This window comes from Piliocolobus tephrosceles, chromosome 3 (genome assembly GCF_002776525.5).
Source record: "Piliocolobus tephrosceles isolate RC106 chromosome 3, ASM277652v3, whole genome shotgun sequence".
Lineage (NCBI taxonomy): Eukaryota > Metazoa > Chordata > Mammalia > Primates > Cercopithecidae > Piliocolobus > Piliocolobus tephrosceles.
Genome location: NC_045436.1, coordinates 78,997,516 through 79,009,957, shown reverse-complemented (window position 1 = coordinate 79,009,957; position 12,442 = coordinate 78,997,516).

Genomic DNA, 12,442 nt, shown 5'->3' with positions numbered 1-12,442 from the left:
CATTGGTATCATCATTATTATCATTGACATCATCATCATGATCATCATCATCATCATAGGATTGAAAAGATGATGGCAAATATAGAGATGAACAAAACCAGAGGACAGTGTTGAGCAACATTAGAAGTCATGAAGCATGCCTAAATTCACTTTATGAGAATGTCATATAGTAATATGCATATGTAAATATAATTAATCCTATCAATAAAATAAGATTAAAAATTGCAACATTCAATATTGGTAAGACAAAGGTGGCTAGGCACTTTCATGTACTTTCAGTAGTAATTGATACATCCGTTTGGGAAAGCAATTTGGTAATATGTATCAGAAACCCTTAAAAAAACTGGATCTTTTGTTCTAGCAATTCCATTTCTAGAAATCTATTAAACTGGATCTTTTGTTCTAGCAATTCCATTTCTAGAAATCTATTCTACAGAAATAATCAACTATTCAAACATACATATGTGTTTCAGCATGTTTCCTTGTTTCTGTAATATCAAACATTAGAAACATTCTAAATTTCAACATGAGGAAAATGATTTAATAAATTCCAATCAGCTATTAGAAATGAATGAAGCCATCAAAAAGAAATGACATAATTGGGAGATTCTCATGATATAATTTAGGCTAATATAATAAAGAATATAAATTTTATACACAATATATCAAATTTTCAACAAGAGCAGTAAAACTTATACATATGTCTAGTAAAAAGTTGATAGAAATTCAAGAAAACATTGAGAATGACTATTTCTGGGCTGGGGGATTATGGATTACTTTTACTTTCTTCTTTCTGCTGTCTTGTGTTCTCTGAATTATGTGCATATATTTCTCTTATATATGCATATGCATATACATATATATTTTAAAAATTATTAAAGAGTCACAAAGACCATCATTTTCTAAAAATATTTATTCATGAGAAGTTGGTTTATAGAAAGGGCATTAGTTCTAGTGTAAATGTTCCATGTGTAATCTTCACAAGAATGAAGTATCTTAGAATTATAGATATTAATACAATATCTATAGATATAACCTATAATTATAGATTAATTATAGAATTAATACAAATTGACTTTATTCTCTACTTCTAAGAATCCTTAAACATCTCTGTATCAAAGGTCTTTTAAACTTCCAGCATGGTCTTAAATTTGTTAAATTATCAGTTCTTTCGGACAAGTTATTTATCATCTTATAATGTGTGCAAATTTGCATGTGGATGTGGAGAAATAGGAAATAGGAATGCTTTTACACTGTTGGTGGGACTGTAAACTAGTTCAACCATTGTAGAAGACAGAGTGGTGATTCCTCAAGGATCTAGAACTAGAAATAACATTTGACCCAGCGAACCCATTACTGGGTATATACCCTAAGGACTGTAAATCATGCTAATACAAAGACACATGCACACGTTTGTTTATTGCAGCACTATTCACAACAGCAAAGACTTGGAACCAACCCAAATGTCCATCAGTGATAGACTGGATTAAGAAAATGTGGCACATATACACCATAGAATACTATGCAGCCATAAAAAAGGATGGGTTCATGTCCTTTGTAGGGACATGGATGAAGCTGGAAACCATCATTCTCAGCAAACTATCACAAGAACAGAAAACCAAACACTGCATGTTCTCACTCATAGGTGGGAATTGAACAGTGAGAACACTTGGACACAGGAAGGGGAATGTCACACACCGGGGCCTGTCATGGAGTGGAGGAATGGGGGAAGGATAGCATTAGGAGAAATACCTAATGTTAATGACAAGTTAATGGGTGCAGCAAACCAACATGGCACATGTAAACATATGTAACAAACCTGCATGTTGTGCACATGTACCCTAGAACTTTAAGTATATTAAAAAAACTAAGATAAATGAATAGAGTTGATGAGATTCTTCATAACTGTAAAATATTGGTAACTGATTCAATTGGTAATTATTTTTCTTTATAATGAAATTCCTAATTAAGTGATGTAATATCATAGACTTATATATTTTACAATTTGACCTGGAAGGTTTTTTAAGTATTACACTTTTTTGGTTTTTGAAGGGACAGGGAATGCATTTTTCCATACTTCTATGATACAAAACTGATAATAAATGCATCCTCAGTGACTAACAGACTAGTTATCCTACTGCATTGCTTTGTGCTTGCAAACTTTAAGAGCCTCGGAAAAGTCTTCTGAAAAAGTGTACCATATAGTAAATTTCAATTTCTAAGAATAAATAGCAATTACTCCATGATTTGAAAGAGTTAACAATTATTAAACAGAGCTTAGACCAGAAATGGAAAAAACAGACCTAGCAAAGGCCCTGCCTTGCCACTCTCAAATCAAGCTCTCATATAGTGCATCTCAAGTTTTATGAAGTCACTAAATATCAACATTAGGAATATTATTGATTAGAATCTCATTACACATTAAATTCACATATCTTTTAAATTAAGTCCAGGAAATTCAACAGCCAATTCAACGAATGCAACAAATACAAACAGTTATATGCTTCTAGTCCATATCACATCTCATCAAAGTGGGAGAAGGTTTAGGGGCATGGTTACAAGAGTAAGAGCGAAAAGGAATGAAGAGAATTGGGAAGACGCCAGGAGAAAATAAATGATGGAGGAAAAGAAGGGGTAAGAAAAAGATGGGGAATGAAAGATGAAACAGGAAAAAGAAGAACTAACACAATAAATTATCAACTCCATGCCCGACGATATGCTAAGGACTTTATTGTATTGATGAAAGGAAGTGAATAACAAAATGAAAAGTGATAAAAATGTGCACAAAGGGAAGAGCTCAATAATCTATTTTAACTGACTGCTCTCCAGAAGCTATATTCTTCTGTTTATCATTCATCCAAACAGCATTTAGTCAGTGGCTATTGTATGCTGGGTCACCATCCACTGAAATGTTTACTGGTTAATTAGTCACTATTTCCTGTTCTCATATTGATATGTTCCTTAACTTCAAAGGCTACTCCCTAAATAATAAATCCAGAACAGCCCACCAAGATGAAAATTGCAGGAGCAGGGACCCTGAACCCTGTATAAAATCAGTTAAAGATTGGCTCTGTTACTCAGGACAGATAATTCCACCCCCAGCTTATGCTGTGGACAGCTTCCCATAGATAATTGCACATTCTTATTTGATATGTAGTACAAAATTGCTGTATACATAAGATAATAACTCCTACCCTTTAATAGCATCTTGAAGTCATTTTAACACTGTGGAGCCAAAACCACAGCATTTCTTGTGAGTGTATCTTCTCACCAATTTGCTACAATTGTACCATAGCAGTTCCAGTGTTCCAGCTATAAAATGCTGCCTCTCCCACTACAGATACCAGAAAACTAGTTAGTATGCTTTTCTGGCAGCATTCCAGGCAGAATACTAATATATGGGTTATAGTACATAAAATATTTCACTTTTTTGATCCAATGTAATGGGGTTTGTCCTACCCACAGTAAAGAAAACTTAGGCCATAAACTAAGAAGCTTTTGAACTTTTCAATGTTACTTTAAATTAAACTTAATTTACATTATTAACCTAAAGAATGTTTTCAATGTACAAGTTTAAAATTTTGAAAGTTTGTTTTCCCAGAGCATTGGAGAAATCTTCCACAATACTGGGCCTAAAGTTCTGTGTTTCTCAATGATAGTGTTATTAATATTTGGTCAAAAAAACCCTTTATTGTATGAGATAGTCCCTCATATTTCAAAACTCTTTGATGACATAAGGTATACAGACTAGATTTCAAAAGTCTCAGTTTATCTCTGGGTCTGAACATGAGCCATGTGACTTTGGACAAGTCATTCTAGGTGCTTGAATCTTCCTTTTTTCATCTCTAAGTTGTGGAAAAATAAGCTCTGCCCTGTATTCCTCTGAGTCTTGTTGGAGAGATCAAATGAGATAATTTATATAAAAATATTTTTAACATTCAGTCTCAGATAAAAGAAATTTAAAAATCACAAACCAATTGATCCTTGGTCACTTTATTCCTATGCAGATGATACCTTCAGGGAGCTGTGATTCTGATGAACATGTCCTGAAAGGATAATGCCCAGTAAATTTTCCTTTAATCCCAGGCCACAAAGGAGCTGAAATTGTGGAGGATATTATTGATGGAGCAAGCTCTATGAAACCAAGGGAAAAATGGGCCAGCAAAAACCTTCTTACCACAGCATTCCAAAGAGTTCCTTCGACACAGAGGAGGAATTTAAAGTGCATTAACAAATTTACCAAAAAAGTAAATTAGTTTGTTCTAGATTATTCTAGCAAATCACATATCATGCCTCTAGAGTCTTCTAACTAATGACAAATCACAATATCAGATATAGCTGGTGATTCCAAGAGTTGCATTTCTATCATCTGTGTCCTCTGTCTCTGGCAATCTAGTGGGACAGTGGCTGAGTCAAGTCTATATATCTACAGCCAAATGAAGGTTGAGATAGAACCAGTGTACTTTTAAATAGATTGAGAGCTTCTTGGGGATAGGTACCACTATATATATATATACACACACACACACATACACACACACATATGTATACATATACATATATATATACACATATATGCATCCCTCACAGTGTTCAGCACAGTGCCTGTCTCAGAGTTGGAATGTATTGAGTGTTTGACAAATGAATCAATGTTCTAATCAACTAGAAAATGGAGGTTAAATTTCAGTTGATAGGATGACAGTGACATTTCAAAGAACCAATAGAAAGCAATGATATGCTCTTCCCCAGGCATATCAAATAGGATCTTGATCTTGTTATTCTTAGCATGCCTGAAATGATCAGGGTGAATGAGAGCAATCACATGATTAAGGTAATATGGGACCTCCACATCTTGCAGCCTGGCATATGAAGAGATTTAGCAAACTGAAGAGATTTAAGAAGTGAACTTACCACCCTTTTGCATGAGCATGTTCACTGAATATATTGTTGTGCCTGAGATTGCAGTGGCAAAAATTGACCATGCTGTTCCTGTGGATAAAGTTTATCTCATGAGCTGTGAGGTACCTATATGTTATGGCACAGCTGTTCTTTTGTCCAAGGTGAGGAAGGCACTTCTGTGTCAGGACATTCATGAAGCCATCATGAGTGTATTCAATTAACAAGTAGCTACAAAGTGGCTACCATGCATCTGACACTAGGTAAGAGGGACAAAAGTAAGAAGATACGGTCTGCATGTCCAACAACATGATGCAAATAGGAGAGACACACAGTCTAACTCCTGTTTAGCTAGAAAAAACTCTAGTGGAAGTTTTGTGGGAAATGATGACAAGCATATGAAGGACAAGACTAGATAAGAGAGCAGAACTTCTGAATCTGAGATCTAGTACCTTTGGAAATTTTTGTTTTGTTTTGTTTTCTTTTTCAGATGAAATTCCAATGTTTATTAATTGGTTATTAAATTTGAGGCAGAGAGGATCATCACCTACTTTTGATTTCCCTAATTCATTGCTTAAGACTCATCAACTCTTTTTTCAGAAACCTATGAATTGTTCAAGTATCCTAATTTCTTAAACAATTCAAAACTGATCATTCCGATTCCTACAGATAAACAGAGAAAGTGTTAAAGTCTGATTTGTCCACCCCTGGTATTGTTTTGAAGTCCAACTATGTTGCTATTGAGTTTGTGGTCCAGTATAAGTAGACAGGCCTTTCAACATCATGCTATCATCCTTTGGTCAAGGGACCTCATCCAGCTCAACCAAAGTTGTAGCTCTTAACTACTCATACCTTTTTAGTTCCTGTGAACAATCATATACATGGGTATCAGTTGGCTCCAGAAGCATCCACCACAAAAGGCTCCAGAACATAAATGTGCTTCCTATAGTTTTCACCTCCCTATCCCCCTTCACCTGTATCATCAAGTGCTTTTAAAGGTTTTTATGGTGAACCCTCAAAAGCCAAAGGGTTTACTCATGTCCTTTGCTTCCCAAACTTTCTAAAAGAGGTAATTCTTAATGGTTTCAAGATAGTTGCCTGACAATTCTCTCCCTAGAAAAGAAGAAATAAAGACAATTTGAATATCAAATGGGGTACCTGCTATCATTTGAATGTGGTTTGTTTGTCCCCATCTAATCTCATGTTAAAATTTGATCTTCATTGTTGGAGATGGGGCCTAATGGGAGGTGTTTTGGTCATGGAGGCTTATCTCTCATGAACAGATTAATGCCCTCCATCTATGGTGACTGAGTTCTCACTCTATTAATTCCCATGAGAGCTAAATGTCAAAAGGAGCCCAGCACCTTCCCTCTTTCTTTCTTGCTTTCTTTCTTGACGTGTTATTTCTGCACATACTGGCTCCCCTTCACCTTCCACTGTGAGTGGAAGGAGCCTGAGGCCCTCACCAGGTGCAGATGCCCTATCTTGATCTTCCCAGACATCAGAATTGTAAGGCAAACAGACCTCTTCTTTTTCATACCTAACCTAGCATTGGGCACTCATTTACAGCAACATGAAATGATTTAAGACAGTACCCATCTGCTAGAGTACCCATTACACAAGTAATCTCTGAATACTAGTTGAGGCTTAGTTTCAACTCTAATTAAATATTTATTACTGTTATCAACATGGCTTTAGAGTTTTACCACAGGGTCAGAGAAAGTCACAGGATGAATTTTCAACCCATTGGGAGGTCATCTTAACATGTAAAAGCTGTTAACTTGCAAGACAGGGAAAAAGTACAGAAAATTATATAACATGCCTGCCAGCTAAATGAGACAAATGAGTTCAAAATTATACAAAAGAGTGATACATGCATTTGAATTTTACAATGGTAAGGAGCCTGTAAATGGAGAGAAGATATCAGCATGTCTTCAAAGTCAAATAAATAAATCATTTAGACATCTAAAAAATTAGTAAAACTGATAGCTAAAATCTGGAGGTTGAGTTGAAAATTAAAATGAAAATAAAATAATATATAAACTAACACTCATGTTTTGAAAGTTCAACCCTTTGGTATCATATTGAAGCCTTGTTATAATAAAAATAAATAGGACTCTACCAGAGATGGGGGGAGGAGACAGCAAATATCAAATTCCTGCCAAGAACTTTTTTAGCTGCGTATACTGAAAAAGATGTAAATGAACTTCCAGTTTATTTGAGTTGCTCTTACTATTTCCTTGTGATGTTTTTAATCATAAAAAGTTTAGTATTAAGCACAGACATAATTATATTAGAGTATCTTTTTGATACTTAATATCATTTGTCATATTGAAGCTTTTTTTAATTATACTTTAAGTTCTTAGGGTACATGTGCACAACGTGCAAGTTTGTTTACATACGTATACATGTGCCACGTTGGTGTGCTGTACCCATTAACTCGTCATTTACTTTAGGTATATCTCCTAATATTATCCCTCCCCGCTACCCCCTCCCCACAACAGGACCCGGTGTGTGATGTTCCCCTTCCTGTGTCCAAGTGATCTCATTGTTCAATTCCTACCTATGAGTGAGAACATGTGGTATTTGGTTTTCTGTTCTTGTGATAGTTTGCTGAGAATGATGGTTTCCGGCTGCATCCATGTCCCTGGAAATGTTTAGGTCCAATGAAGCCAAGGTGTGCCTTATCGAAACTTACCAGACACCTTTAATGCCATATAATCACTGCAAGAGGCCAAAGGGGAGTTGTTTCTGTGTTATAGAAATTTATAAGGAGCAGTATAAAAACTGTTAAAAGAAAAACCTTAAACAAATTAAATTTAACAGTGGAATTGTGCAAAGAATAATTCCCAAATTGGGCAGCTCCCAAACCAGAATAGGTTCATAGAGGTTCCAGTGCAGCCATGTGGCAGAAGAGGATTTATGGGCAGAAAAAGGAAATGATACACAAAAAAATGGAAGTGAGGTACAGAAACAGCCAGATTGATTACAACTCAGCATCTGCCTTATTTGAACATGATTTGAACAGTTGGCCACTCTTGATTAGCTGAAACCCATGATTGACACAAGACTAGATTATAATCTGTTTACACATCCAGTTAGGTTGCCGTTTCCTATTTAGGGAGAAACAGGCTGAACTTAAAATGTGTAAGGAGGCAGCTTTAGGCTAAATTTAACAAAGCAATGTTGTACACTTCTTGCAAGGACTTAAGAAGTCTGTGTAAACAAAAGACCATGAGGCCTAAGGAGGAAAAAAAAAAAAGGAGAGCTTTATTTTCTATTAAAACAAAAAACAAATAAACAAAAACCCAATCTATTAAAATAACAACAACAACAACAAAAATCTGCAGATCAGGGAGACACTAATGTAAAATGAAGGTGTGCCACGGGAAACAAAGAGGGAATAGGGCTTAAACAGGGAAAGTTTCCCTCAATGAGGTTTGTATATGCAAATGAAGGATTAAAACTCATTAATTCCTGATTGGTTGAAAACAACTGAGTCCCAGTTAGGTAGTTTTCAAGCTCAAAACCAGATGTCTGAGTTGTATGCCCCTTACAGGCAGTTGGTGGGAGGAGTTTTCCAGCACTCCTGCTGTTCTACAGGAACAGCAACTCACCATCTCAGCTCAGAGATGCAAACATGTTTGGAGCTGCCCTTTCTGGAACAAATAAGCCATGACATCCTTGCTCTTACCACTGCATTCCTATTATCTTGATTTGGTTTCTGTCAACCACAGGGAGTCCACCTCATCTCAAGAGCGTGGGGTCTTACCTACAGTTTCATTTCACATCTGCAATAACTGTGTTAATTGACTTTCTTCCCAGATCCCACCCACCCAGCCTGTCATCCTAGAGCCTATGGGGGCTAGCTAAAGACAGGATCTAAACATAATCAATATCCTACCCATAGCTCTGCAACCCAGAAACCACCCTCTGTAGTAAATGCCTCACTCTCTGTGGAGGGAAAGCAATTCCTTTTATTCTCTGGAGTTAGAATTTAGCCTCTTTAAAGTAATCATAATAAAATAAGTTCTGAGAACTGATGTTATGTAACTCATCTTGTGACCTTAAAAAGATAAATGATGGGGTTTAATTGGCGAAGAAAAAAGGCTTGAAAGGAAACAACACTAACATGTCCATCAACCCAATGGATCTCTGTTATCAGCCCATGAACGTTGCCCCTGAGTTATCCCCTGTACCCATCCTTGAGATACCTTCATTTCTGGTAGATTTATTGCATATTTCTTGCCACTCTAGAGGTGACATGATGACTTTGTTGCTTCTCCAACATGCTGGAATGTCATAAATCTTTGAAAGCATACCTCAAGATGAAATGAGCCATTTTCTATCCCGGGGTCTTCATATCATCCTATATCCCTCTACCCAAGAAGTTAGGCATGGTCTTCACCTGCTTTCAAACATACACACCCATGTGAGAAAACTTGTCACTTCCACCCCCAAGGAGAAGGTCTCCTATAAAGGGACTCATCCACATCCACAACCTCATTATTTACTATCAAGCCTTTTGTCTTCACTAAACTATTGTAATCATTTCCTCATTTGGGGTTGGGAGGTTGGGAAAAACTTAGCTCCTCTTATCCAGCTTTTTTTCTGATTTTTTTAAATCTCTACCTTGGGTCATTTCCATTTTCCTCAATTTTTCAGGTCTGAAACACAAAAATCAAGAGAAGAATTCCTTTTACCACTGTTTCAATTACAGTATCCCTTCCTGAGATATGGGGCTCAGAATAGCATCATTTGCTTAATGGGGAAAGGTCCAAGTATCAAAGAGAATACACAAAGACTAAAAAAAGTGAATATTTTGAATCGGATCATGTCAGCCTAGCTCTGTCACCTTCACAAGCCCTCCCTTCTCTAAGTATCCATTTTCTCATTCCAAAATGGGGGAAATAAGAGCAATGTTGTAGAATGATTTTTGAGACTGGAGATCATATGGATAAGTACAGAACTAAAACAGAAAGAACTCTAAAATTTTAAAGAATAAAATATTTGGAACTTAAACTAAGAAAATTTAGAAAAAATAACTATCAAATCAAAACATTTTAAAGAATAAAAATACAAGTAAAACTGGAGGAATTTGGTTTCAAAAAAGAAAACAATAACTATTTCAAACAAAGTATAAAAGCTGTCAAAACAACCTAAAATCCTAAGAAAGAAAAGATAATAAAACAGTAACAGAACACATTCTTAATAAAACACAAATGCAAAAAAGAGAAAAGAGCTGGAGGCAAAAAATTGCATCTTTATTAGAAGTTTACAGTTGGCAATGCCCAGCCACCAAAGACAGTTTCCCCAGCTAGGGGACCTTGCTCTTGTAGGGAAGCTTGGGAAGCAGAAAAGATGAAGCATGCCGCAGGGCTGGGGCAGTCAGCGCTCATGAGAGGGTTTTCTTAGCCTTCACCGACAGCCTTGTGTTCCCAGGCACGATTAGAGAGACATCAGGTTGGCCCTATGGATCCCAAATTATAGAGCTTATGTGCAGACCACAAATTCAGTCTAAGAAGAATGGAGCACTTAAAATAAGTACTCACATCTTTTGCTTGAGACAACTGGTTAAGTTTGGTATGTGTGTGTTGGGGGATAGAAGATGTTTGAGTTAGATTCCTTACACTGTCTGCACTCAAAATTCCAGATGGATTAAAAATTTAAATGTAGAAATTAAATAATAAAAATATGTAAAGTAAAGGCAAGTCAGGAGCAATGGCTCATGCCTGTAAGCTCAGCACTTTGGGAGGACGAGGTGGGCAGATCACTTGAGTCTGAGAGCTCGAGATCAGCCTAGGCAACATGGCCAAACCCCATCTCTACAAAAAAAATTACAAACATTAGCCAAGCGTGGTGATGCAGGCCTGTAGTCTCAGCTATTCCTGAGGCTGAGGTGGGAGGATCACTTAAGCCCTGGAGGCAGAAGTTGCAATGAGCTGAGATGGCACCACTGCACTCCAGCCTGGGTGACAGAGTGATACCTTGTCTCAAACAGAAAAAAAGGTGAAGGCAATTTTTTTTTTTTTTTTTTTTTTTTTTTTTTTTGCATTAGGATGGAGGAGGCTTTTCCTAGCATGACGCTAAAGATAGAAACCATGAAGACAAAGCTTGGATATCTGACTACCAAAAAATCAAAACCTCGATCCTGAGAAAAAGATTATAAATGAAGCAAAAGATCCACGAAAAAGTGGAAGGAAATATTTAGGACATACATGAGAAATATATATCTTCTATAAGACATAGTAATATGTAAATACTTTAATATATAAATATTCCTTACAAATTAATAAAAATGTGATAAATACCCTAATAAAAATTGAAAAATGACATTAATAGGTAATTCACCAAAAAAGAAATATAAAATCAAATAATGAGATAATAATTCTGTATATCAGGTTGGCAAAACATAAAATAACGCTCAACATACGCCAAGATGTAGAGAAACTTGTGCTTCTATTTGGAGGCAATTTGACATAAAGTATCAAAAGCCTTAAGCATTCCCTATCCCAGCAACTTTTCTTCCCGCAATGTATCCTAAGCACACAACAAATTAATAAATGTCTCCATTTCGTTCAATACATACTTTCCAGAACCTTCTGTATGCCATGCATGGCTGTAGATGTGGGGGATCAGCAGTGGAAAAAAATGCTGTGCTCCCCATCCTCAGCTGTCATGGAGTTACAAGCAAGAAGAGACTTTGGGCTACATATTCAGTTATAATAAAGGTCAAGGTTCTCCTGCAGTATGTATTTACACCATTAGCTAGTGTAACGCAAGGAATCCAAGACATTTCCCAGAGGAAAGGATCTCAGTAGAGTAAAAATTAGCCTGGCAGCGAGTGATTAGGAAGAGTATTCTGAGGAAATGGAATAACGTGCAAAATGCTCAGAGGCAGGAGAATGCATGGTACATATAAGGAATTGTAGTTCATTATGGTATGCATATAGAGAATGGGTTGGGAAGTGGCAATAAATGAGACTAGAGAGGCAGGAAGGAGACAGAGCATGAAGAACTTTCCATACATGTTTGAGGATAGTCATATAAACATGGTTTATAACAGTAAAAGCTTGAAACAACCTAAATTTCCAAAAGTTGCAATCAACTAAATAAATAATTATTTATCTATAAAATGTTATATTACACAGTTTTTTTAAATGATCAAAAAGCCCTCCATTTGTTGATATGGAAACATGTCTACAATACATTGTTAAGTTTAAAAACAAATCCAGACATCTAAGGCAGTTTGCAAACAACACATATGTTATGATCTTGTTTTGGAATGTATAAATAAACAAATCTGGGAGTCTTTGTGCCAAATGTTGAAGTGGCTATCTCCAACTAGTAGGGTTATGTTGATTTGTGAGAAGATGCTGAAGTGTTTTTAAAACACTATTATTCCCATTGATAAGGAATATTACAGAAACCCTTTCCCTCTCCAGTTATGTATCTGCTATGATAGATCCAGGTGAACAACACCTCTGTGAATCTTCCAGAAATGAACTGTCAAAGAATGACTCAAGGACATTTAGTTATTTTATAA